This window comes from Oncorhynchus clarkii, chromosome 20 (assembly GCF_045791955.1).
Source record: "Oncorhynchus clarkii lewisi isolate Uvic-CL-2024 chromosome 20, UVic_Ocla_1.0, whole genome shotgun sequence".
NCBI classification, from domain to species: Eukaryota; Metazoa; Chordata; class Actinopteri; order Salmoniformes; family Salmonidae; genus Oncorhynchus; species Oncorhynchus clarkii.
Window position 1 is genome coordinate 6,697,536 of NC_092166.1, and position 25,250 is coordinate 6,722,785.

The 25,250-nt window shown below is 42.3% G+C and overlaps 1 pseudogene; it reads left to right on the top strand.

Annotated features, from left to right (window-relative positions):
* The window catches only part of LOC139377221 (cadherin-7-like), a 110,828-nt pseudogene extending 86,599 nt beyond the window's left edge, over nucleotides 1-24,229 (top strand).
* Nucleotides 24,230-25,250: the final 1,021 nt, after the last annotated feature.

Here is a 25,250-nt window from a genome sequence, read left to right on the forward strand (position 1 = left end):
TGTGGTTTGGGAGGTGTGTCTCTTTCTGTCCGATAGGGTATTTTCAGTAAATTAAGGATACCTTTCCCACCATCGGTCCACACACCTAGATATTTCAATTTAGATAGAAATAATTACAATCTGTAATGGCATTCTTGAAGTTAATTTTTAAAGCAATAACATCTTGCCATCACTGTCATATTTATTAAGTGTTCATTGGGCGGCGCGTCGTCCAGGTTTGGTCGGGGTAGGCCGTCAGTGTAAATAATAATTTGTTCTTTTAACTGATTTGCCTAGTTAAATAAAGGCCAACTAAAACGTTTGCCTTTTGAAGGAGAGTCAATACAAGGGATTACCAATAGCTGTTCCTAGTTGTTCGTTGTTAATGGCACTATCCTTACATGACCCATGCTCCTCCCTGGAGTTTTTCCTTACAAAAGCAAAGCAATAATGAACAAGCCAAAATGTATTAATTTCCTAAACCCCAAAAGGTTTCCACTTCAGCCGTTGCAATGGAAAACAGATGGCGGGTGTGTAAGCGGGTATGTAAGCGTCAGTCCCTAAGTCCCATCGGCATCCCACACCTGCAATGGGGTTATTTGTGTAGTTTGTCTCGCTCTGCCTTCTGTTTTCTATCTCAGGGTGCCTGCTCTATTGTTTAGGGTGCCCTTGATTCGGCCATTTTTCCAACTGTCATCCCATTATTGGTTATGATGTGTCGTCCAGAGCTGATTTTGACTGCCAGGTGTTTTTCACACAATGGCAGACGATGAAGAAGAAGATTAATAATAAATCCCGTACAGAGTACCATTGTTATATGTCGGTCCAGCACTTGTCAAAGTTATTATTTGAATGTATGTCTTTTTCCATAATGGCTGCCGCCTTCCTAAATGGCTGCTATAGGATTTGAATAGTAACTGGCTGGCTAACAAGTAGACCCGCTGTAGCGTGACGGGTCTGAGGTGTCGTCTCTGCCCAGCCTTTCGTACACGTGTAGCATTTCTAGCTGACTGCATGTTCTCTAGGGGGGCTTCCATGGAGCGACGAATAATAGTGTGAAAAAGGTTACAGTTTGTTATCACAGATAACCGATATAATAATACACCTACAATATCCACTACACGATCAAAAGTATATGGACACTGGATCTGGGAAGTATATACACTACACGATTCAAAAGTATATGGACACTGGTTCTGGGAAGTATATACACTACATGATCAAAAGTATATGGACACTGGTTCTGGGAAGTATATACACTACATGATCAAAAGTATATGGACACTGGTTCTGGGAAGTATATACGCTACACAATCAAAAGTATATGGACACGGGTTCTGGGAAGGTGTCCGCTAGGTGTTGGAACATTGCTGCGGAGATTTGCTTCCATTCAGCCACAAGAGCATTAGTGAGGTTGAAGCACTGATGTTGGGCGATTAGGCCTGGCTCGCAGTCGGTGTTCGATGGGGTTGAGGTCAGGGCTCTGTTCTGGCCAGTCAAGTTCTTCCACAGCGATCTCGACATGCATTTCTGAATGGACCTCGCTTTGTGCACGGGGTTATTGCCGTGCTGGAACAGGAAAGGGCCTTCCCCCGATTCTAGACTCAAGATTCTAGAATGACATTCCAGAATCGTCTAGAATGTCATTGTATGCTGTAGCGTTAAGACCGTTATTCCTCCTCCACCAAACTTTACAGTTGGAACTATGCATTGGGGCAGGTAGTGTTCTCCTGGCACCGCTAAGCCGACATTCGTCCGTCGGACTGCCAGATAGTGAAGCGTGATTCATCCATCCAGAGAATGTGTTTCCACTGAGTCCAGTGGCTTGTGTGCGGCTGCTTGGCCATGGAAACCATGGAAACCCATTTCATGAAGCTCCAGACTAACAGTTCTTGTGCTGACGTTGATTCCAGAGGCAGTTTGGAACTCAGTTGTGAATGTTGCAACCGAGGAAAGACGATTTCTACGCGCTACGTGCTTCAGCACTCGGTGTTCCCGTTCTGTGAGCTTGTGTGGCCTACCACTTTGCGGCTGAGCCGTTGTTGCTCCTAGATGTTGACCGGTGCAGATCTAGCAGGGCAGAAATTTCAATAACTGACTTGTTGGAAAGGTGGCATCCTATGATGGTGCCACGTCAAAAGTCACTGAGCTCTTCAGTAAGGCCATTCTGCTGCCAATGTTTGTCTATCGAGATTGCATGGCTGTCTGCACGATGTTATACACTTATCAGCAACGGGTGTGGCTGAAGTAGCCGAATCCATTAATTTGAAGCGGAGTCCACATACTTTTGTGTGTACAGTATATATATATATATATATATATATATATATATATATATAGTGTACCTATAATATACCTATAGTACCATTAACCATGGGCACTTTTCAGTCAAGGGCCCTTTTTGGGGAAATAGCATGATCCTGAAAGGGTGAACAATACAGTATATATGGGTAAAGCATGCTATCTTCCAAGTGTATGTTATATGATCTATAATTTACATATCTATCTCGCTGTCGGCTACTTGACCCATGACACCGTTTTTGAACCCTGTCCTCATAGCAATATACTGAAAACAAATATAAACGCAACATGTAAAGTTGTTGGTCTCAAAGCAGAAAATGTGCTCATAAATAAATCAAACAGAAAATTAAAACAAATAGAAAATAAACCAAACACATAAATAACACTTATATAAAATAAACTGTTTACTTATACATGATTTATTTGATGATCCTAAAAAAAGCCCTTAAACCTCTCAAAGTCCTGTGCCAAATATTCACTCACTGTTAAGTGAGACGGGACAACACGTATTGAGCTACCTAAACAAATAAGACACTAAATCCATCCAGATAATCACGTGGGTTTAAACTTTAAATCCTCGCACGGACAAGGAAGCATATTTAGGGATTTATGTCAATTTATCACACAAAATAATACAGTTGTTGTTGCTTTACTCACTCCCACTGTGCATCCAAAATTGAATCATATTCATTACATAGGGCTCTGGTCAAAAGTAGTGCACTATATAGGGAATATGGTTCCATAGGGCTCTGGTCTAAAGTAGTGCACTATATAGGGAATATGGTTCCATAGGACTCTGGTCAAAAGTAGTGCACTATACAGGGAATAGGGTTCCATAGGGCTCTGGTCAAAAGTAGTGCACTATATAGGGAATTGGATGAACTAGGGCTCTGGTCAAACGTAGTGCACTATATAGGGAATATGGTTCCATAGGGCTCTGGTCAAAAGTAGTGCACTATATAGGGAATTGGATGAACTAGGGCTCTGGTCAAACGTAGTGCAGTATATAGGGAATAGGGTGCCATAGGGCTCTGGTCTAAAGTAGTGCACTATATAGGGAATTGGGTGCCATAGGGCTCTGGTCTAAAGTAGTGCACTATATAGGGAATTGGGTGCCATAGGGCGCTGGTCAAAAGTAGTGAACTATGTAGGGAAGAGGGTCCCATTTGGAACAGAAACCCTGTTGGCATGGTGGTGCATTTCCAGTTTCCAGGAGATTTTCTCATATTGAGGTTTTGTGCTGACTTGCTCTTCACGAGGGCAGGGCTCGGCACGGCCGGTGTTTTACCCAGCCAAAGCTAGGGGGATTAGGCAACCGCAGAGCGTCGGGCCGGGGGGAATCTTCTTATAGCACCACCTGATGGGGCCTCCACTGATAATCATCTTTTAAACACAGCACTTTTAAATGGTGTGTTTTTTTTTTCATGTGTGTCATAAATCGTAAGCTTTTCCACTTTAATGCTTAAATTGTCCGAGGCAAACATTGTGTGTACTGATTTCTGTGTGTGTGTGTGTGTGTGTGTGTGTGTGTGTGTGTGTGTGTGTGTGTGTGTGTGTGTGTGTGTGTGTGTGTGTGTGTGTGTGTGTGCGTGCGTGTGTGCATGTGGGCGTGTGTGTGTGCAGTATTAGTTATTTGGCTTAAACTCGCGCTGTCCCTCTTCCATTTAGTTTGGAAGTGATATGATGGTGTTTATGAGATCATTTCAAGGTGATATAATAATAGAATTCACACTCCTATGTATTTTTTATCTATTTCAAATCAAATGTTATTTGTCACATCGCTGCTTCCTAAACAGCAGGTGTAGACTAACAGTGAAACGCTTACTTCCGGGCCCTTCCCAACAACGCAGAGTAAATTTTTTTTTGTGATTTATAGAAAAACAATAACACCAAGGAATATATACACAATTAGTAATGATAACTTGGTTATATACACAGGATACCAGTACCAAGTTGAAGTGCAGGGGTACGAGGTAATTGAGGTAGATACAGTACCGAAAGTATTCGCACCCCTTGCCTTTTTAAACATTTTTGTTTTGTTACACCCTGAATTTAAAATGGATTACACTTTTTTAAAATTCTGTCACTGCCTACACATAATACCTTATAATGTCAAAGTGGAATTATGTTTTTGGACATTTTTATAACTTAATTAAAAGCTGCAAATGTCTTGAGTCAATATGTATTCAACCCCATTTCTTATGGCGATGCCTAAATAAGTTCAGGAGTAGAATATTTGCTCAACATGTCACATAATAAGTTGCATGGACTCACCTGTGTGAACGACTTCCTCATCTCTGTACCCCACACATATAATTATGTGTAAGGTCCCTCGGTCAAGCAGGGCATTTCAAACACAGATTCAACCACAAAGACCAGGGAGGTTTTCCAATGCCTCGCAAAGAAGTGCACCTATTGGTAGATGGGTAAAAAAAAATATCCCTTTGAACATGGTGAAGTTAATAATTACACTTTGGCCAGTGTATCAACTCGGAGCTCCCGAGTGGTGCTGCGGTCTAAGGCACTGTATCTCAGTACTAGAGGTGTCACTACAGACCCGTGTCCAATTCCAGGCTGTATCACAACCAGCTGTGATCGGGAGTCCCATAGGGCAATGTTCAATTGGCTCAGTGTTGTCCGGGTTAGGGTTTGGCCGGGGTAGGCCGTCATTGTAAAATAAGAATTTGTTCTTAACTGACTTGTTAAATAAAGGTTAAATAAAATTAAAATAACAAAAATCAATACACCCAGTCACTACAAAGATACAGGCGTCCTTTCTTAACTTAGTAGCCGGAGAGGAAGGAAATTGCTCAGGGATTTCACAATGAGGCCAATGGTGACTTTAAAACAGTTACAGAGTTTAATGGTTGTGGCGGGAGAAACCTGAGGATGAATCAACAACATTATAGTAACTCCACAATACAAACTCAACTGACCGTGAAAAGGAGGAAGTCCGTACAGAATAAAAATATTACTAAAGTAATACTGCAAAAAATAAAAAATCGTGACAAGTGACAAAAAGGAAGCCTGTACAGAATTTAAAAAATCCAATACAACACATTACTGAGTACTACTCTCCATATTTTCAAGCATAGTGGTGGCTGCATCATGTTATAGGTATGCTTGTAATCATTAAGGACTGGAGAGTTTTTCAGGATAAAAAAAAAATGTATAGATTGGAGCTAAGCACATGCAAAATCCTAGAGAAAAACCTGGTTCAATCTGCTTTCCACCAGACACTGGGAGATGAATTCACCTTTCAGCAGGACAATAACCTAAAACACAAGGCCAAATATACACTGGAGTTGCTTACCAAGAAGATGGTGAATGTTCCTGAGTGGCTGAGTTACAGTTTTGACTTGAAAATAATAGAAAATCTATGGCAAGACCTGAAAATGGTTGTCAAGGATCAACAACCATTTTGTCAGAGCTTGAATAATTTTGAAAAGAATAATGGGCAAATGTTGCACAATCCAGGTGTGGAAATTTCTAAGAAATTTACCCTGAAAGATTAAATTGTAGTCACTGCCAAAAGTCCTTCAAGAAAGTATTGACTCAGGGGTGTTAATATTAATGTAAATTAGATATTTCTATATTTCATATTATATACATTTGCAAACATTTCTAAAAACACGTTTTCACTTTGTCATTATGGGGTACTGTGTGTAGATGGGTGAGGAAGAAAAATATTATTGAATCCATTTTGAATTCAGGCTGTAACACAACAACATGTGAAATAGGTCAATGGGTATGAGTACTTTTTGTAGGCAATGTATGTACATATAGGTAGGGATAAAGTGACTAGGCAACAGGATAGATAATAGACAGTAGCATCAGCGTATGTGATGAGTCAAAAGAGCTAGTGCAAAGAGAGTAAATGCATATAGTTAAATAGTTAACCAATCACTATGGACTAACTATTTAGCAATCTTATGGCTTGGGGGTAGAAGCTGTCCTGTTGGTTCCAGATTTGGTGCAATAACTTGGGTGGTTGGAGTCTTTGCCAAATTTTGGGGCCTTCCTCTTTTTGTTGTTCTGCAGCAGACCTAGCTGGCAATACACACACATTTATCAAGTCATATCATATAAATATAATACCAGGTTCTACTAACAATACTCTATATCAACCTAATGAAAAACATACCAATGTAACATTATTGTTATTCTTATGAGTATTGTTGAAAGGGTCATCATTATTGGTAAGAGGCTAATCCTGACCACACGCAGGAGGGTTCAATGGGGATTTTGTAGGTGGTGTAACGGTCTTCTAAATTTGTCCCAGCCCATATATTGAGTGTGGTACTGCCTTTCCCCTCGATGTATCACTAATATCACCATCCTTATTGTCATGTCAGATGTTATAGCTGGTATTTACAGTATATGGCTCTATCTCTTGGTGTGGCCTATTGTCATCTCTGAAAATGTTGTCTGTGCATTTTTATTATAAATGTTGATTTGGCTCTTCTTTTTTTCACTCAGTGGTCCAGTACAGAGTTCATATTATACCCTTTGGGGGTCATGGTGGAGAAAGAAAACAGCCAGGCTAATCCTCAGATAGGCTCCGCAAATCCACCAGGAGTCAGGAGTAGCTTAACATTTGATTTGTGGTTTATCAAGTCAGCCATATCATCCATGGTTCTGAAAAAGGGAGTAAATATTCTGTAAATAAATGGGGTTATCGCAATAATATATTCAAACAACAAAGAAAGTCTTTGTATTTCATGCCCAGATTGAAGTAGAATTCAATCAACTCTGATCAATCCATGTAAAAGACATGCACTCGAATCTGCAGGAGAGATCCAAAGGAACAAATTAATGAATAGAGGTAATTAATAAAAGCATTTGAGAGAACACATTATTATTACATTTTTTTACATTTTTACATTTTTTTTTTTCCCTCCCCGATTTCAATCTTGTCTCATCGCTGCAACTCCCCAACGGGCTCGGGAGAGGTGAAGGTCGAGTCATGCGTCCTCCGAAACATGACCCGCCAAACTGCGCTTCTTAAACTTCTTAGGGCTGCAATCCCGTTAACGGGATTATATCACAACAGCCAGTGAAAGTGCAGGACGCCATATTCAAAACAACAGAAATCCCATAATTAAAATTCTTCAAACATACATGTATCTTATACCGTTTTAAAGGTAATCTTGTTGTTAATCCCACCACAGTGTCCGATTTCAAATAGGCTTTACAGCGAAATCTCCATAAACGATTATGTTAGGTCACCACCAAGCCACAGAAAAACACAGCAATTTTCCCAGCCAAAGAGAGGAGTCACAAAAAGCACAAATAAAGATAAAATGAATCACTAACCTTTGATGATCTTCATCAGATGACACACATAGGACTTCATGTTACATGTATGTTTTGTTTGATGAAGTTCATATTTATATAAAAAAATATGAGTTTACATTGGCGCATTACGTTCACTAGTTCCAAAAACATCCAGTGATTTTGCATAGCCACATCGATTCAACAGAAATACTCATCACAAATGTAGATTATAATCCAAGTTAAACACATGGAATTATAGATATACCTCACCTTAATGCAACCGCTGTGTCAGATTTAAAAAAAAACTTTACGGAAAAAGCAAACCATTCAATAATCTGAGACGGCGCTCAGAAAACAAATACAATTTTCCGCCATGTTGGAGTCAAACAGAAATCAGATATTACATTATAAACATGCCCTTACCTTTGATGATCTTCATCAGAATGCACTCCCAGGAATCGCTGTTCCACAATAAATGCTTGATTTGTTCAATAATGTCCATTATTTATGTCCAAGTAGCTGCTTTTGTTAGCGCGTTAGGTATTCAAATCCAAACGCCCATGCATAACTTCGGACAAAAACTTCAAAAAGTTATATTACAGTTCTTAGAAACATTTCAGACTAAGTATGGAATCAATCTTTAGGGTGTTGTTATCATAAATCTTTAATAAAGTTCCAACCGGAGAATTCCTTTGTGTCTAGAGAAGCAATGGAATACAGGTCGATATGTGAATTGCGTGTGACCAGGAAATGTCTCTCTGCCAGTAACCTGACTCATTCCCCTCTCATTCAGCCTCACAACACAGTAGAAGTCTCATTCAAGTTTCTAAAGACGGTTGACATCTAGTGGAAGCCCTAGGAAGTGCAACTTCATCCATACCCCACTGTAAATTCAATTGGGCCTGGGTAGGAAATCAAACAACCTCCGATTTCTCACTTCCTGTTTGGATTTCTTCTCAGGTTTTTGCCTGCCATATGAGTTCTGTTATATTCACAGACACCATTCAAACAGTTTTAGAAACTTCAGAGTGTTTTCTATCCAATACTAATAATAATATGCATATATTAGCAACTGGGAATGAGGAGCAGGCCGTTTACTCTGGGCACCTCTGGGCACCTTTCATCCAATCTACTCAATACTGCCCCTGCAGCCATAAGAAGTTAACTTTTTAACACAGAAGTCAGTTGCATCAATGTGTCGGAAGAAACACTGTTCAACTGACAACAGAGGTCAGCCTGCAGGCGTCCAGCCCACCACAAGGAGTCACTAGAGCATGATGAGAGCATGATGAGCCAGGTATAGCTTCCCCAGTCAAACCCTCCCCTAACCTGGATGGCACTTGGCCAATTGTGTGCCACCCTATGGGACACCCGATCACGGCCGGTGGTGAAACAGCCCAGGATCGAACCCGGTCTGTAGTGATGCCATTAGCACTGCATTGCAGTGCCTTATACCACTGTTCCACTCGGAAGGCCCGGGAACACATTTTTATTGAGGGAACAGATTTTTAGATTGAGAGAATACATTTTATATTGAGAGAACACATTTTCACATCGAAGGAACACATTTTTCTATCGAGGGAATACATTTTTATATTGAGGGAGTACATTTTTATTTTGAGGGAACAAATAAAAAATCTGAGGCAACAGATGGAAAAAAAAAGGAGGGAACTGACTTTTTTCTCCCACTATGACCCTTAAGGGGTTCTGTAATATTAAGACAGCTCTCGACAGTAGATAAATACAAGTCCTGCTGAGACTGTTCTAATATAGACACCGTACTCCAGAATGCAACACAATAAACTGAACTGACCTGAACTGAATATAACCTTTGGTCATCTATCCCCTACAGGTCATTGAGACCATCAGTGCTGTTGACCGAGACCAGCCTCAGAGTGGACACCGCTTCTTCTTCTCCCTGACCGCTGAGGCTGCTGGGAATCTCAACTTCACCCTGAGAGACAACAAAGGTAAGTGCCTGACCCGGAATGGGTAGGGGTAAAGGTTAGGGTATAGGGTAGGAGCCATTCAAAATGGATGCTTGGTCTCCAGGCAGGAGCAGCTCCACAACCATATTGTGGTTTCCTTGCCTTGATTGTCTATTTTCCATTATGTAAACCCCATATCAGCTAATGTTTGTCATGATATGTTGGAATCCACCAAGTATTACTGTCTGAACACAATTTTATCAGTGTATTGATATGCCTCCCCCCCTCCCCCTCCCCAAGACAACACGGCTTCTGTGCTGACCAAGCGAGGGGGTTTCCAGCGCCGCCACCAGAACGTGTACCGCCTCCCCGTTCTCATCATGGACAATGGGAGCCCCGCCCTCAGCAGCACCAACACCCTGTCCATCCGGGTGTGCGACTGTGACCCTGATGGGATCCCCCAGTCGTGTGGGAGTGAGAACTCCATGCTCTCAGCGGGCCTCAGCACCGGGGCCCTCATTGCCATCCTGGCCTGCATCCTCACACTACTGGGTAAGCCATTTTACCAAAACAAATCAGGGCCACATCAGGCCTGCAAGCTCCTTCATGTGGTCCCTTGACTGATATCTGATGTTTTACTGCATTAACAGTGTACACTGTTGGAATATAAAATACTGAGTATGTACACTGATGGAGTAGTGTCTCACCAATCACAGTTGCGAGATTAATTCATATCTTCTAACATTACAAGAGAGTCAAAGGAGTTCCAGGCTTTCAAATGAACAACTTCCCTGCAGAACATCAGCCATTAACAACTGAGCAAGCTGCGATGGCGAAGTGGTCAAGGCGTTAGACTTGAAATCTCCTCAGTCAGGTTTGAACCTTGCTCAACTGATTAAATACGGAACATAAATAAATGTTTATTAACACTAAAGCATTGTCAATGAAAGTAACTAACCAGAAATATTAAGTAGATCTAATGTAAAATAACACTTCTGGATTTGATACAATGAATGTGTATCTTATCTATACTTTTTTGGCTGGACTTAATATATGAGTCTTTGTGAAACATTACAAGTTAAGGTGTCATTTACAACATGAACAATGTCTACACTGTATTTCTAAACAATTTGATTAGATTATTTTAATGGACAAAAAAAAATAGATTTTCTTTCAAAAACAAGGACATTCCTTAGTGACCTCAAACTTTTGAAGGGTAGTGTATATTTTAGTTTTTGTGTAATTTTGTTGGTGACAACCAGCAATTATCTAAGCAATTCGATCCCGCTCCCTCTCGCATGCCAAGCGAGCGATCTACCACTTGAGCTAATTCCCCAGTTCTATAGTGAAGTTGTTAATGCCTGATGTTCTATAGTGAAGTGGTTAATGCCTGATGTTCTATAGTGAAGTGGTTAAGGCCTGATGTTCTATAGTGAAGTGGTTAAGGCCTGATGTTCTATAGTGAAGTGGTTAAGGCCTGATGTTCTATAGTGAAGTGGTTAAGGCCTGATGTTCTATAGTGAAGTTGTTAAGGCCTGATGTTCTACAGTGAAGTGGTTAAGGCCTGATGTTCTATAGTGAAGTGGTTAAGGCCTGATGTTCTACAGTGAAGTTGTTAAGGCCTGATGTTCTATAGTGAAGTGGTTAAGGCCTGATGTTCTATAGTGAAGTTGTTAAGGCCTGATGTTCTATAGTGAAGTTGTTTTTATGTATTTAACTAGGCAAGTCAGTTAAGAACAAATTGTTATTTACAATGATGGCCTACCCCAGACAACACTGGGCCAATTGTGCGCCACCCTATGGGACTCCCAATCACTCCTGGTTGTGATACAGCCTGGAATCAAACCAGGGTCTGTAGTGATACCTCTAGCACTGAGATGCAGTGCCTTAGACAGCTGCGCCACTCGGGAGCCCTAAAACAGTTTAGTCATTGCGCTGCGAGGTGTACAGAAGCCCATTATCAGCAACCATCACTCCTGTGTTCCAATGGTACGTTGTGTTAGTTAATCCAAGTTTATCATTTTAAATGGCTAATTGGTCATTAGAAAACCCTTTTGCAATTATGTTAGCACAGCTGAAAATGGTTGCGTTGATTAAAGAAGCAATAAAACTGGCCTTCGTTAGACTACTTGAGTATCTGGAGCTGCCTAGAAGGCCAGCATCCTGGAGTCGCCTCTTCACTGTTGACGTTGAGATGTGTTTTGCGGGTACTATTTAACTGCCAGTTGAGAACTTGTGAGGCGTCTGTTTCTCAAACTAGACACACTAATGTACTTGTCCTCTTACTCAGTTGTGCACCGGGGCCTCCCACTCCTCTTTCTATTCTGGTTAGAGCCAGTCTATTTCCATCTCAGGCTGCCTTATGAAGAGGTTGTTGTGTTGAACGATGTTGTGCCATGCATAAGGTTATTTTCTCCACTGAGATTCTCCCATGTGTTTGTCAGTCACACCCTATGTTAGGAGGTGCCATGGTCCAACCAAGCTCCTCGTGCATCTTACAGCTATGGGATGTAGGGAGACAGTGTAGTTTGTATTTCATTCTTCACATGGTTTTCAAACAAGTTAAACCTCAGACAACTTCTATATTCAGGCTTTTCCCCAATACTCTTTTGTTCTTTTCAACCCTTTCTTTTTTACTTTCGGGTTTCTTTATCTTGCCCCTTTGTAAATCTCTCTCTCTCTCTCTCTCTCTCTCTCTCTCTCTCTCTCTCTCCTCTCCTCTCCTCTCCTCTTCTCTCCTCTCCTCTCCTCTCATCTCCTCTCTCTCTCTCTCTCTCTGGGCCCTTTCACCTAAGGTGTCTATCAACAGATTGCTTTGTGATTATTATTTTGGGGGTAGAGAGAACTAGAGAGAGAGAGAGAAGGGATAGAAACAGTCAGTTTTCCAGTTACCTCAGGCTCCTGAGAAAACAGAGGTTTGAGTGAAAGGTCCCTTTCAAAGTTGCAGTTGTGTTATTACTTCCCCCAATGATCCCTTTGCTTAACACCATCTCTGTTAGACAGAATGACTCAACAGATTTTCTGTTGATAGCGCTATATATTATGGCCTCCTATAGTCAACTGATCTAAGATCAGTTTTGCCTCTTAGATCATAATGAAGGTAGCCCTTTTCCCCTCCTTTCTGTGTGGGAAGTTGTCTTTGTTTGTTGGCACATTGCCCTTAAGTGTCACGGTTGTTTTTTTTGTATTGTTTACATATAAATAAAAGGACTATGTACGCTCATCACACCACACCTTGGTCCTCTTCTTTCAACGGCTGTGACGGGGGAGGGGGGGGGGTCTGATCCAAGATCAGCTTTCCTACTCCGAGATGCTTTGAGTTTCTATCTCCAACGATCATCTTGAATTTCCAAAGATATATGAGGCATGGTTATATAATGTATTTACATGATTTGGTCTCAATGTTCAACCCTGTTATCGTGGAGAATACATTGTGTGGCAGCATCCTTGTATTTCTGAAGACCTCTCCCACATGTTCTTCAGACGCCCAAAGTTCTTCCTGCCTGTCTGGGGCACTGGGTCTGCATCTCACATGGCACCCTATTCCCTTTGTAGTGCACTACTTTTGACCAACCTCCATAGGGCTCTGTTCAAAAAGTAGCGCACTACGTAGGGTATAGGGTGCCATGTGAGACGAAGACTAGGATTAGTCCATCGCTGCAAAGCCTCGAACGAGCCGCCATTTTGTGCCAACTAAGCCTTTTCCTCTGGGGGTCCAGCCCAGCCTAATCCGTCATGGTCGAGGGCGCGGGGCTGGTGTATATGTAGAGAGCCAGGAGAGACAATGCGGAAAACTGAAAATTACAATATTTTTTAAATAGAGATTTAACTACCGATGAACTTACTGTGTTGGTCACTTATGGTGCTTGAGTCACACTGGGAGAGAAGCACAAGGCCCCAAGCTAAGCTGTCCCCACTGAGTCACACTGGGAGAGAAGCACAAGGCCCCAAGCTAAACTGTCCCCACTGAGTCACAATGGGAGAGAAGGACAAGGCCCCAAGCTAAACTGTCCCTACTGAGTCACACTGGGAGAGAAGCACAAGGCCCCAAGCTAAACTGTCCCCACTGAGTCACAATGGGAGAGAAGCACAAGGCCACAAGCTAAACTGTCCCTACTGAAGCAGTGTGGCAATTCAGAGTTTTTTGTTGTTGTTATTTCCATTCAACACATTCATGGCCCTTTTAATTGCACCTGGCCCAACTCTTTTGTATTCAGTTGGACAGGCAAAATAAAGCACATTTATGTGGCTGAATAATTGTAATGAGGCAAGCTTGGAGTTTCTGTTCTTTTCTGTACTATCGAGGCAGTCTTAACGAATTTTGGGGGAGCTCCTCAAACTATGACAGCAGCTGTTCCAGAGGTTCATTGTGAGTTCACAATACTGCACCGTTGTTCCCTCTACCTCGTAAAGCTGGATCCAGAAATAGATAAACCATAAATAGAGAGGACATGTAAGGTCATCTGACATAAACTCAGCAAAAAAAGAAACTTCCTCTCACTGTCAACTGTGTTTATGTTCAGCAAACTTAACGTGTAAATGTTTGTATGAACATCAGATTCAACAACTGAGACACAAACTGAACATGTTCCACAGACATGTGACTAACAGAAACTGAATAATGTGTCCCTGAAAAAAGGGAGGGGTCAAAATCAAAAGTAACAGTCAGTATCTGCTGTGGCCACCAGCTGCATTAAGAACTGCAGTGCATCTCCTCCTCATGGACTGCACCATATTTGCCAGTTGTTGCTGTGAGATGTTACCCCACTCTCCCACAAAGGCACCTGCAAGTTCCTGGATATTTCTGGGGGGAATGGCCCTAGCCCTCACCCTACAATCCAACAGGTCCCAGACGTGTTCAATGTGATTGAGATCCGGGCTATTCTTTGGCCATGGCAGAACACTGACATTCCTGTCTTGCAGGAAATCACACACAGAACGAGCAGTATGGCTGGTGGCATTGTCATGCTGGAGGGTCATGTCAGGATGAGCCTGCAGGAAGGGTACCACATGAGGGAGGAGGATGTCTTCCCTGTAACGCACAGCGTTGAGATTGCCTGCAATGACAACAAGCTCAGTCCGATGATGCTGTGACACACCACCCCAGACCATGACGGACCCTCCTCTTCCAGACTGATCCCACTCCAGAGTACAGGCCTCGGTGTAACACTCATTCCTTTGCTGATAAACACAAATCTGAATCCAGAAATCTGGCAGTGGCTTCTGATTAAAATTCAATTTTTGCAATTTCAATGACGCTCTCTTGTTCAGATATCGATAAGTGGACTGGAGGCAGGGCATGAAAGGGATATCGAATCCAGTTGTTTGTGTTATCGTTTTTGGGAAAGTACCTGCGTAATTGCGAACACAACTCACTCAGGTGCTTCGCTGTATCACATTTGACATTGTCCGTAAGCTTGAGTTCATTTGCACACAAAAAAATCATACAATGATGGAAAGACCTGTGTGTTGTCCTTGTTAATGCAGACAGAGAAGAGCTCCAACTTCTTAATCAGCCTCAATGTTGTCCCGCACATTGAATATAGTTGCGGAGAGTCCCTGTAATCCTAGATTAAGATCATTCAAGCGGGAAAAAACATCACTCAGATAGGCCAGCCCCTGAACACGGGAGTTCAGGGGCCTTACTTTAACAAAGTTAACCATTTTCACTGTAGTGTTCAAAACGTCTTTCAAGCTGTCAGGCATTCCCTTGGCAGCAAGAGCCTCTTTGTGGATGCTGCAGTGTACCCAAGTGGCATCGGAAGCAACTGCTTGCACGTGCGTTACCACTCCACTAGGTCTCCCTGTCATGGCTTTTGCGCCATCAGTACAGATACCAACATGAGCAGCAGCTATGTTTGGCTACATACGGACCGTTAGGGAAATTCCTGGGATAGAGTAACGGTTCATGTGATTGGATATTCATTATTTTTCTAGGCTACCCGTATTTGACATTGTGTTGTTATTTCGCTGAACACTAGATGGTTGAATTTCATTTTTGGCAGTGAAACGAGGCTATTCAGATGAGAGAGAAAAAACTCACCCAAATGTATAGCCCCGTTGAAAAATATAAATGGACTGTTTGAAAATATGAAGGAAAAAAAGTTTTAAAAAAAAGAATGTATGTTTAAATATATATTTTTTAAAACTCAATCACATTTTTATTTGGCGTACCCCCGATGGCATTGCGCGTACCCCTGGGGGAATACCTGCCCCAAACAAACAAACAAAAAACCCACTCTCGGAGACAACTCGTAAATAGTCCCTTATAGATGTGTCAGTCAGTCAGGTGGCTCGCTGCCAGCAGAGACTTCTATTGCATTAACATTGAAGCCTATCTCAGCAGGACCTCGCTAAAAGCCCGGTTACAGCCTCTAAAAACTATCAGCTTGATATCATAAATGGTCTGTACTTGTATTTATAGCTCTGTCCATGAGTTAAAGACTGGCTATATTTTTCCACCCCCATCCCTCAGCTGTTTACCAAAATCAGCGGTCGGGAGTCGGATTTGTTACTGTTACTTTTAATGTTTAAAGATTAAAGTTACCATTACACCTCAGCAGATTCACATCTGACATTTTTAGGCAACCAACATATTGATGACCATTATATTAAGTCATCTATTATTGAATGAATTGCCCAATGAAATGTCAATGGCTGATGTTTTCCATTGTCTTTTTAAAAATGAAGCAAGAACTGTGTCAATATTTGGTGCATCAGTCAGACACCCAGTCCCCAAAAACCAGTGGCCTGTATCAGATAATATACGAGAGTGACTGTGTCTCAATCTGTTCCCTTCATTCTGGCTGACAAAGACTGTCATCGTGGTGATCAGTGAGTGTCCCCATTCAGCTGAAGTACATCATCGCTCTCTTGCAGTGTTGATTTTAGCATGTAAATCTTGGTGGAGCGAAATACAATATCATTTTTTTTTAGATGCACGCCAGCAAATCCACAACACAACACAACACTAAACAATACATGTGTTGCACTGTAACAGTGACGAACGTTGCCCACAAACTGTTCGGGCCGACATAAAGCTGTCCCAACAGCAGACCCTTCAGCACCATGGAGTGAATCCTTACCACCGCTACACCTGGCTATCAGCGGAGCCTTGTCTGGCAGCGAAACAGTTCATTCACCATGGAGTGAATCCTTACCACCGCTACACCTGGCTATCAGCGGAGCCTTGTCTGGCAGCGAAACAGTTCATTCACCATGGAGTGAATCCTTACCACCGCTACACCTGGCTATCAGCGGAGTCTTGTCTGGCAGAGAAACAGTTCATTCACCATGGAGTGAATCCTTACCACCGCTACACCTGGCTATCAGCGGAGCCTTGTCTGGCAGAGAAACAGTTCATTCACCATGGAGTGAATCCTTACCACCGCTACACCTGGCTATCAGCGGAGCCTTGTCTGGCAGAGAAACAGTTCATTCACCATGGAGTGAATCCTTACCACCGCTACACCTGGCTATCAGCGGAGCCTTGTCTGGCAGAGAAACAGTTCATTCAGCCTCATTTACTGCCTTTTAAAAAACCATGGCTGATATGGCTGACTTTCTTCAACAAATGTGGTTTCTACTGACAATTGATTTGATTTGAACTATGGCATAAGGGAACGATGAACAGATAAGATGCAATTATGTAATTCTGATTAAGACATTAATGAGCAAACTAATATAACTATTTGTACAGCAACAGAATTCAGAACATGGGCCTTTTTTACAGTATTCTCTCTGAACACTAAGTCAGAACCATAGGATAAACAAAGGTGAATATAATCAGACAATCTTACATTATTCCATGATGACATTTCTCTAAAACAGGCAATCTTAAAGAATCTTTTCTAACAGGTCTGTGAGAGCCGGAATTCTTACTGGTTGGTAGGTGATCAAATACTTATGTCATGCAATAAAATGAAAATGATTTACTTAAAAATCATACAATGTGATTTTCAGGATTTTTGTTTTAAATTCCGTCTCTCACAGTTGAAGTGTACCTATGATAAAAATTACAGACCTCTACATGCTTTGTAAGTAGGAAAACCTGCAAAATCGGCAGTGTATCAAATACTTGTTCTCCCCACTGTAGAGAGAGAGAGAGAGAGAGAGAGAGAGAGAGAGAGAGAGAGAGAGAGAGAGAGAGAGAGAGAGAGAGAGAGAGCTCATTATGTAATATGTCGATGAGAATGGGCCCCGGTGCTAATTATTCCACTTGTTGTCCCATTGATTTTTGCAAGACGGATTGTTTTCTCAATTCAATTACGGAAAATTGGGCATAATGTTCAATTGATTTACCGCACATTTTTCCTCATTCTTCTTTGGCTGAACTGCCGTGTTGCTATGCCTTAAGTGAAGCCTGCCACGTGCAATGTGTATCACTGCGGCACGTTTAATTTTCTATGTATAAAAGTGGTGTATCTGGTCCAAATGACATGTTTATTTTGCGTACACACAGTCGTGTATTATGTCAACGCCACAAAGCGTGACTGAGGAAGCGTGCAACCTATAAAACCGTAGTTGAATGAGTGTGCACGGGGTCCTTGTGATACTTTCTTAATCAAAATACAACATCTATTCAACCTGTCGGTATTTGTCGATGTATTACAGTAGTATCTGTTTTTATTATTTTTAATATTATATCAGCTTTATTTAACAACATAGGTAAATTGTGAACCAATTCTCATTTACATTAACGACCTGGCCAACAGGCATGAATTGCAACAGTGAACTGGACAACGCACAATACCACTGAAAATACATAAAACACAATGTACCGACGAAAGGTACTTATTGATCAAATATCAGACGAAGATTGGTTAATTTTGACAAGACATATTAGTGGTATCTGACATTAAATAAGATGGAGTACATTTGTGTATTCAGTCAGTGTCTCAAGCTGTGTTATTTGTTGACCCAGTAGTCTTTTCAATTAAATGAAAGAACATGTGGCACAATCTTGCCTCCAGCACCCATGCTCACAAACACAAAGGAAGTCCTCATTCATGGGGTATGTCATTGCGCTAAACGTTATTATTTTCAGTTCAGCACATGTCCAAATTCATGTATTTGTATTTATTGTGTGCATAAAGAATGAACAAACAACACCCTTCAATGTTTCATTATAATGACCAAACAAACAAACAATACCTCTCAAGGATTCATTATAATGACCAAACAAACAAACAATACCTCTCAAGGTTTCATTAGAATGTATTTTTAAACTGGAAGAACTTGTCCCGATTGGTATTTTTAAATCACTGATGAATGATCTTGAGACTGATTCCCTGACCTGCCAATGTTTTTAATTAGCTGTTTTATGATTTTGTTATACTCTTGTGAATTCTATGGTTTTTACTAGATTACCTGCAGTTTTTCATGTTGTTTGTCTGTCATTTTTGTAATGACTTGGTGCTACCTATCTTGGCCAGGACGCTCTTGAAAAATATATTTTAAATCTCAATGAGCCCTTCCTGGTTAAATAAAGGTTTTAAAAAAATTATAATAATCCCCTCAAGGTTTCATTAAAATCACCAAACAATACCCCTCAAGGTTTCATTAGAATGACCAAACAATACCCCTCAAGGTTTCATTAGAATGACCAAACAATACCCCTCAAGGTTTCATTAGAATCACCAAACAATACCCCTTAAGGTTTCATTATAATCACCAAACAATACCCCTCAAGGTTTCATTAGAACGACCAAACAATACCCCTCAAGGTTTTATTAGAATGACCAAACAATACCCCTCAAGGTTTCATTATAATCACAAACAATACCCCTCAAGGTTTCATTAGAATGACCAAACAATACCCCTCAAGGTTTCATTAGAATGACCAAACAATACCCCTCAAGGTTTCATTAGAATGACCAAACAATACCCCTCAAGGTTTCATTAGAATGACCAAACAATACCCCTCAAGGTTTCATTAGAATGACCAAACAATACCCCTTAAGGTTTCATTAGAATCACCAAACAATACCCCTCAAGGTTTCATTAGAATGACCAAACAATACCCCTTTATTATTCTTAGAACCCTTTATTATTCTTAGAGCTCTTTATTATTCTTAGAACCCTTTATTATTCTTAGAACTCTTTATTCCATCCTCCTCATCTCCCTCTCCTCTCCTCCTCTTCCTCCTTCTTATCTCCCTCGCCTCTCCCCCTTTTCCTCATCTCCCTCTCTCCCTCCTCCTCCTCCTCATCTCCCTCTCCCCTCCTCCTCCTCATCTTCCTCCTCTCCCCTCCTCCTCATCTCCCTCTCCTCCTCCTCCTCCTCCTCCTCCTCATCTCCATCTCCTCTCCTCCTCCTCTCCCTCTCCCCCTCCTCCTCCTCATCTCTGTCTCCTCCTCCTTCTTATCTCCCTCTCCTCTCCTCCTCCTCATCTCCATCTCCATGTCCCCCTCCTCCTCCTCATCTCCGTCTCCTCTCCTCTCCTCCTCCTCATCTCCATCTCCACTCCTCCTCCCCCTCATCTCCATGTCCCCCTCCTCCTCCTCAACTCCGTCTCCTCTCCTCCTCATCTCCCTCTCCTCCTCATCTCCCTCTCCTCATCTCTGTCTCCTCTCCCCCTCATCTCCCTCTCCTCATCTCCCTCTCCTCTCCACTCCTCCTTCTCCGCTGTTGCCTTGCGAAGACGTATAGTGATGTGACCACACACCCCACCCTCCACCCTCCACCCCCAGCATCCACCCTCCACCCTCTGCTTGTTTAGCCCAGGGAGGTGGTCTAGTGCCTGGGGATGAGGTATGGGTTGGGCAGCTTCCATATTTTAGCCTGGCGGTGGCAGCGTTAAAGGATGGATCATTAGACGTTTGCCTCCCCTTCCTCGCTTGCTCACTCAGCAGCGACGGGTGTTATTTTCAGCTCTGGGAGTATAGATCTGACTCTGACGGGGAGATGAGGGGTCCTGGCAGGCAGTTTCTCTAACCCCCGATGGGTGGACTGTGACTGTGTCTCGGAGAGCTTGTTTGTGTGTGTGACACAAAGATTTTGTGTGTGTGTGTGTGTGTGTGTGTGTGTGTGTGTGTGTGTGTGTGTGTGTGTGTGTTCGATGAGGGGAGATGTATGGCTTAAGCTTTATATGCAAGCAGCTGTGGATATATGTGCACAGCCCACGTCGTCAAGTGCTCAACTATGGAGTGTGCTGCGCGGCAACACTATATTATTCTTTAAAGGGATAGTTCATTCAAAATCTATATTTGGGTCACTTTACCCTTACCTTGAGTTGTGTCTGAAGGCCCATGGTAACAGAGTCCACAATAAGCCATTATTTACTTCAGGCTGGAGTTAATATATTAGCATCGTCAGATTTCATGAATGGAAACAGCTGAACCCAAACCTGCGCTGCAAGCCAAAACTTCCTCAAAATCACTTTCCCTTTCAGTTGGTGTGTTGTTTGATTTTGGTATAACCTAGAGTATGTACCTTCAACTTTGCTTTTGGCATTTTACGAGTAAATTGGTTTATATTAAGACTTTTTAAATTGTTTTAACTTTTCTATCTTGTCAGAAGGTACCATCGAAAATTGAGAAAGAGAGAGGTCCTTGCTACGTTGACATGCAATGCTACGTTGACATGCTTTGCTACGTTGACATGCTATGCTACGTTGACATGCAATGCTACGCTGACATGCTATGCTACGCTGACATGCTATGCTACGCTGACATGCTATGCTACGCTGACATGCTATGTTACATTGACATGGTATGCTACGTTGACATGCTTTGCTACGTTGACATGCTATGCTACGCTGACATGCTATGCTACGCTGACATGCTATGCTACGTTGACATGCTATGCTACGTTGACATGCTATGCTACGTTGACATGCTATGCTACATTGACATGCTTTGGGGACAGCACTTGGACCGTTTGCTTTTTTTAGGGGCTTTATGACTGGCATGTACTCCTGTATTATTACTCAGATAGGCATATGCTGTGCTCATTTCAAAGATTTAGCACTGGCCTGCCCAGCGTAAGCAGCTTGTGGGAGCAGCCAACTGCATGGGGACACTCACCGACTGTCCCCCCCACACAAATGGCACCCTATTCCCTATATAGTGCACTACTTATGACCAGGGATCATTGAGCTCTGGTCAAAAGTAGGGCACTACAGTATATAGGAAGTAGGGTGCCATTTGGGACATTGGCACTGTTAAACCCTGATATGTAAACAGGTTTGTCTGGTTGTTTATCTCTGTGTGTGCACGTTCCAACAACACGTGCAGGCTAATAGCATATTTCACAAAATCTAAATCTTTGCGAATCTCGTGAAGTAAACCTGAAATCAACCTGAAATAGCTTGAAATCAACCTGAAATAGCCTGAAATCAACCTGAAATAGCCTGAAATCAACCTGAAATAACCTTAACTCAGGACTGTGATGACTAACACTTTTTCCAGAGAGAGAGAGAGAAGGGGGGGGGGGGGGGGTCTGAAAACCCAATGAATAACATTGGCTTATAGTAATAAATCTAACACAGGTAGTATCTATCCATGGTTCCTTTCTCCACCACTACTGGCACAGTGTCTCTATCCATCAAATTGTTTCTCAGAGCTTGCCACCCAGGGTCGTGTTGATGGGGGTAAGGGTCATATGGATGGCGGTAAGGGTCGTATGGATGGGGTAAGTGTCGTGTTGATGGGGGTAATGGTCGTGTTGATTGGATAAATGGTTGTGTTGATAGGGTTAATGGTTGTGTTGATAGGGTTAATGGTTGTGTTGATAGGGTTAATGGTTGTGTTGATGGGGGTAAGGGTCGTGTTGATTGGATAAATGGTTGTGTTGATAGGGTTAATGGTCGTGTTGATGGGGATAAGGGTCGTGTTGATGGGGATAAGGGTCGTGTTGATGGGGGTAAGGGTCGTGTTCATAGTGTTAATGGTCATGTTGATAGGGTTAATGGTTGTGTTGATGGGGATAAGGGTCGTGTTGATAGGGTTAATGGTTGTGTTGATAGGCTAAATGGTCGTGTTGATGGGGGTAAGGGTCGTGTTGATAGTGTTAATGGTCATGTTGATAGGGTTAATGGTTGTGTTGATGGGGATAAGGGTTGTGTTGATAGGGTTAATGGTTGTGTTGATAGGCTAAATGGTCGTGTTGATAGGGTTAATGGTCGTGTTGATGGGCATAAGGGTCGTGTTGATGGGGATAAGGGTCGTGTTGATGGGGATAAGGGTCGTGTTGATACTAAGTGTCCTAAACCCACACAGGTGGCAGACAGAGCTGTCCTATCGTTGCTAGTATTTTTCAGTGTACAACCCAAAATTCTGAAGGAACACCTCTGTACTCCACAATGGTCCTGGACAGAATTGCGATGGCTCTGTTTTTTCTTTGTCTAATCATGATTAACTCATCTTGGTCCTCTGCCCTTTGTTGATAGTGATGATGTCTGCCTTCTTCTCTCTGTCTCTCCCTCTGTCTCTCCCTTTCTCTCTCTCTCTCACTCTCAATTAAATTTCAATTTAAGGGCTTTATTGGCATGGGAAACATATGTTAACATTGCCAAAACATGTGAAGTAGATAATAAACTAAAGTGAATTAAACAATGCAAATTAACAGTAAACATTACACTCACAGAAGTTCCAAAAGAATAAAGACATTTCAAATGTCATATTTTGTCTATATAAAGTGTTGTAATGATGTGAAAATAGTTCAAGGGAAAATAAATAAGCATAATTATGAGTTGTATCTGTCACGTTCTGACCTTAGTTCCTTTGTTTTGTCTTGGTTTTAGTATGGTCAGGGCATGAGCTGGGGTGGGCAGTCTATGTGCGTTCTCAATCAGAGGCAGGTGTCGTTAGTTGTCTCTGATTGAGAATCATACTTAGGTAGCCTTTTCCCACCTGTGTTTCGTGGGTGATTATTTTCTGTTTTGTGTCTGCACCAGACAGAACTGTTTTGGTTTCATTTCATTCTCTTTGTTGTTTTATTCTTTAGTGTTCTGAGTTATAATAAATATCATGAACACTTACACGCTGTGCATTGGTCCTCCGATCCTTCCTATCTACTCCTCCTCGTCATTGGTTGTCCTTTCTTGTGACAACAGGTCACAAATCTTGCTGCTGTGATGGCACACTGGTATTTCACCCAGTAGATATGGGAGTTCATCAAAATTGGGTTTGTTTTCAAATTCTTTGTGAATCTGTATAATCTGATGGAAATATGTGTCTCTAATATGGTCATGCCTGTCTCTCCTTCTCTCTCTCTCTGTCTCCCTCTCTCCACAGTGCTGGTCCTGTTGATCATCACCATGCAGCGACGGAGGAAGAAGGAGCCCTTGATCCTGGACGAGGAGCGTGACGTGCGCGAGAACATTGTGCGCTACGACGACGAGGGCGGCGGCGAGGAGGACACCGAGGCCTTTGACATGGTCGCTCTGCGCAACCTCAACGTAGTCCGTGAGAGCGGCAGCAAGAACCGCCGTGACGTCACCCCAGAAGTGCCCACCCTCTTCTCGTCTTCCCGGCCACCGCCGGACAACGGAATCTTCCGCGAGTTCATCTGGGACCGGCTGAAGGAGGCCGACGTGGACCTGTCAGCACCGCCCTACGACTCACTGCAGACGTACGCCTTCGAGGGCAGCGGCTCAGCCGCAGAGTCCCTCAGCTCGCTGGATTCGCTGAGCATGGACTCAGAGCAGAACTACGTCTACCTCAGCGACTGGGGGCCACGCTTCAAGAAACTGGCAGACCTCTATGGCCACAGCGACGGAGGCAACCTCTTCGTCTCTTAGCCCTCGGTTGAGCCCCGCCGAACCATCAGCGCGGACAACAGAACAAACAAGTGAAGTAAACAGAAGGATATGAAAAAGGATACAAGAAAGGACATTTTAGATGACGATAGGATGATGCTGTACTCTGAGAGGACATTTGATTGGTGTGGTATATTTGCATCAATGTGGGTTGAGAATTAACTGTAAGATGATGGTTTTCCATTCAAAATGCTTTGTTTTGGGCACTCTGCATACTGGCTGGATTTTTCAAAGAATGACATTTTGGAGATTTTGTTAGTAATGTTTTAACATGAAATGATGCAAAGCTTAAAACGTTGGGACGGCCTCCAGACCCGTTGGAAGGACCTCAACGCACAAATGTCCAGACATTCTCATGTCACAGTGACGTTCAAACGGAACAAGGAGTGAACCGATATCTATGCTTCAGTGGTGATACAACAGTGACATTTTCAAGTACAACATCTTGTCATGGTGAAATGAGTAGCCTGACCTCTTCAACTGGCCCTGTAGTCTGTCCCAGGGTTCACTATGATCTGTAACATTTGTTTCAAACTGATATTTAGGGGTTCACAGCTTTGCTGTAAAACCTATTGTTATTCTTATATTATAATGTTTTCCTTGACATGGTAAAATAACTCAAGCATAGATTGATAACTTTTGTTTGAATTCGGCACACAAAAACTGGAGGCCATGAGTAACTTGGTCTAAAAGAATGGTACTGATTGACCTATAGGTGGCGCTGTTATACGCAGTCTCATTTAAACCCTCAAATCCGCCGCCCAGTATGACCTACAGACTTTAAACTTTGTATGTAGGTGTCTTTCCTCATACTGAACAAATTTACCTCAAGGACCCATAAGGCCAGCCAGGATAGATTTTCCTACATCTTGGACATTTTGGAAAACCTTTGAAAACTGTATACTATAAAAATAACATAAATAAGGGATTGGTTAACAGGGCTGAGTAATTATTAAATCTAGAAATCTGATTTATGTGTCCATTTTTAAATCCTTTGTAAATC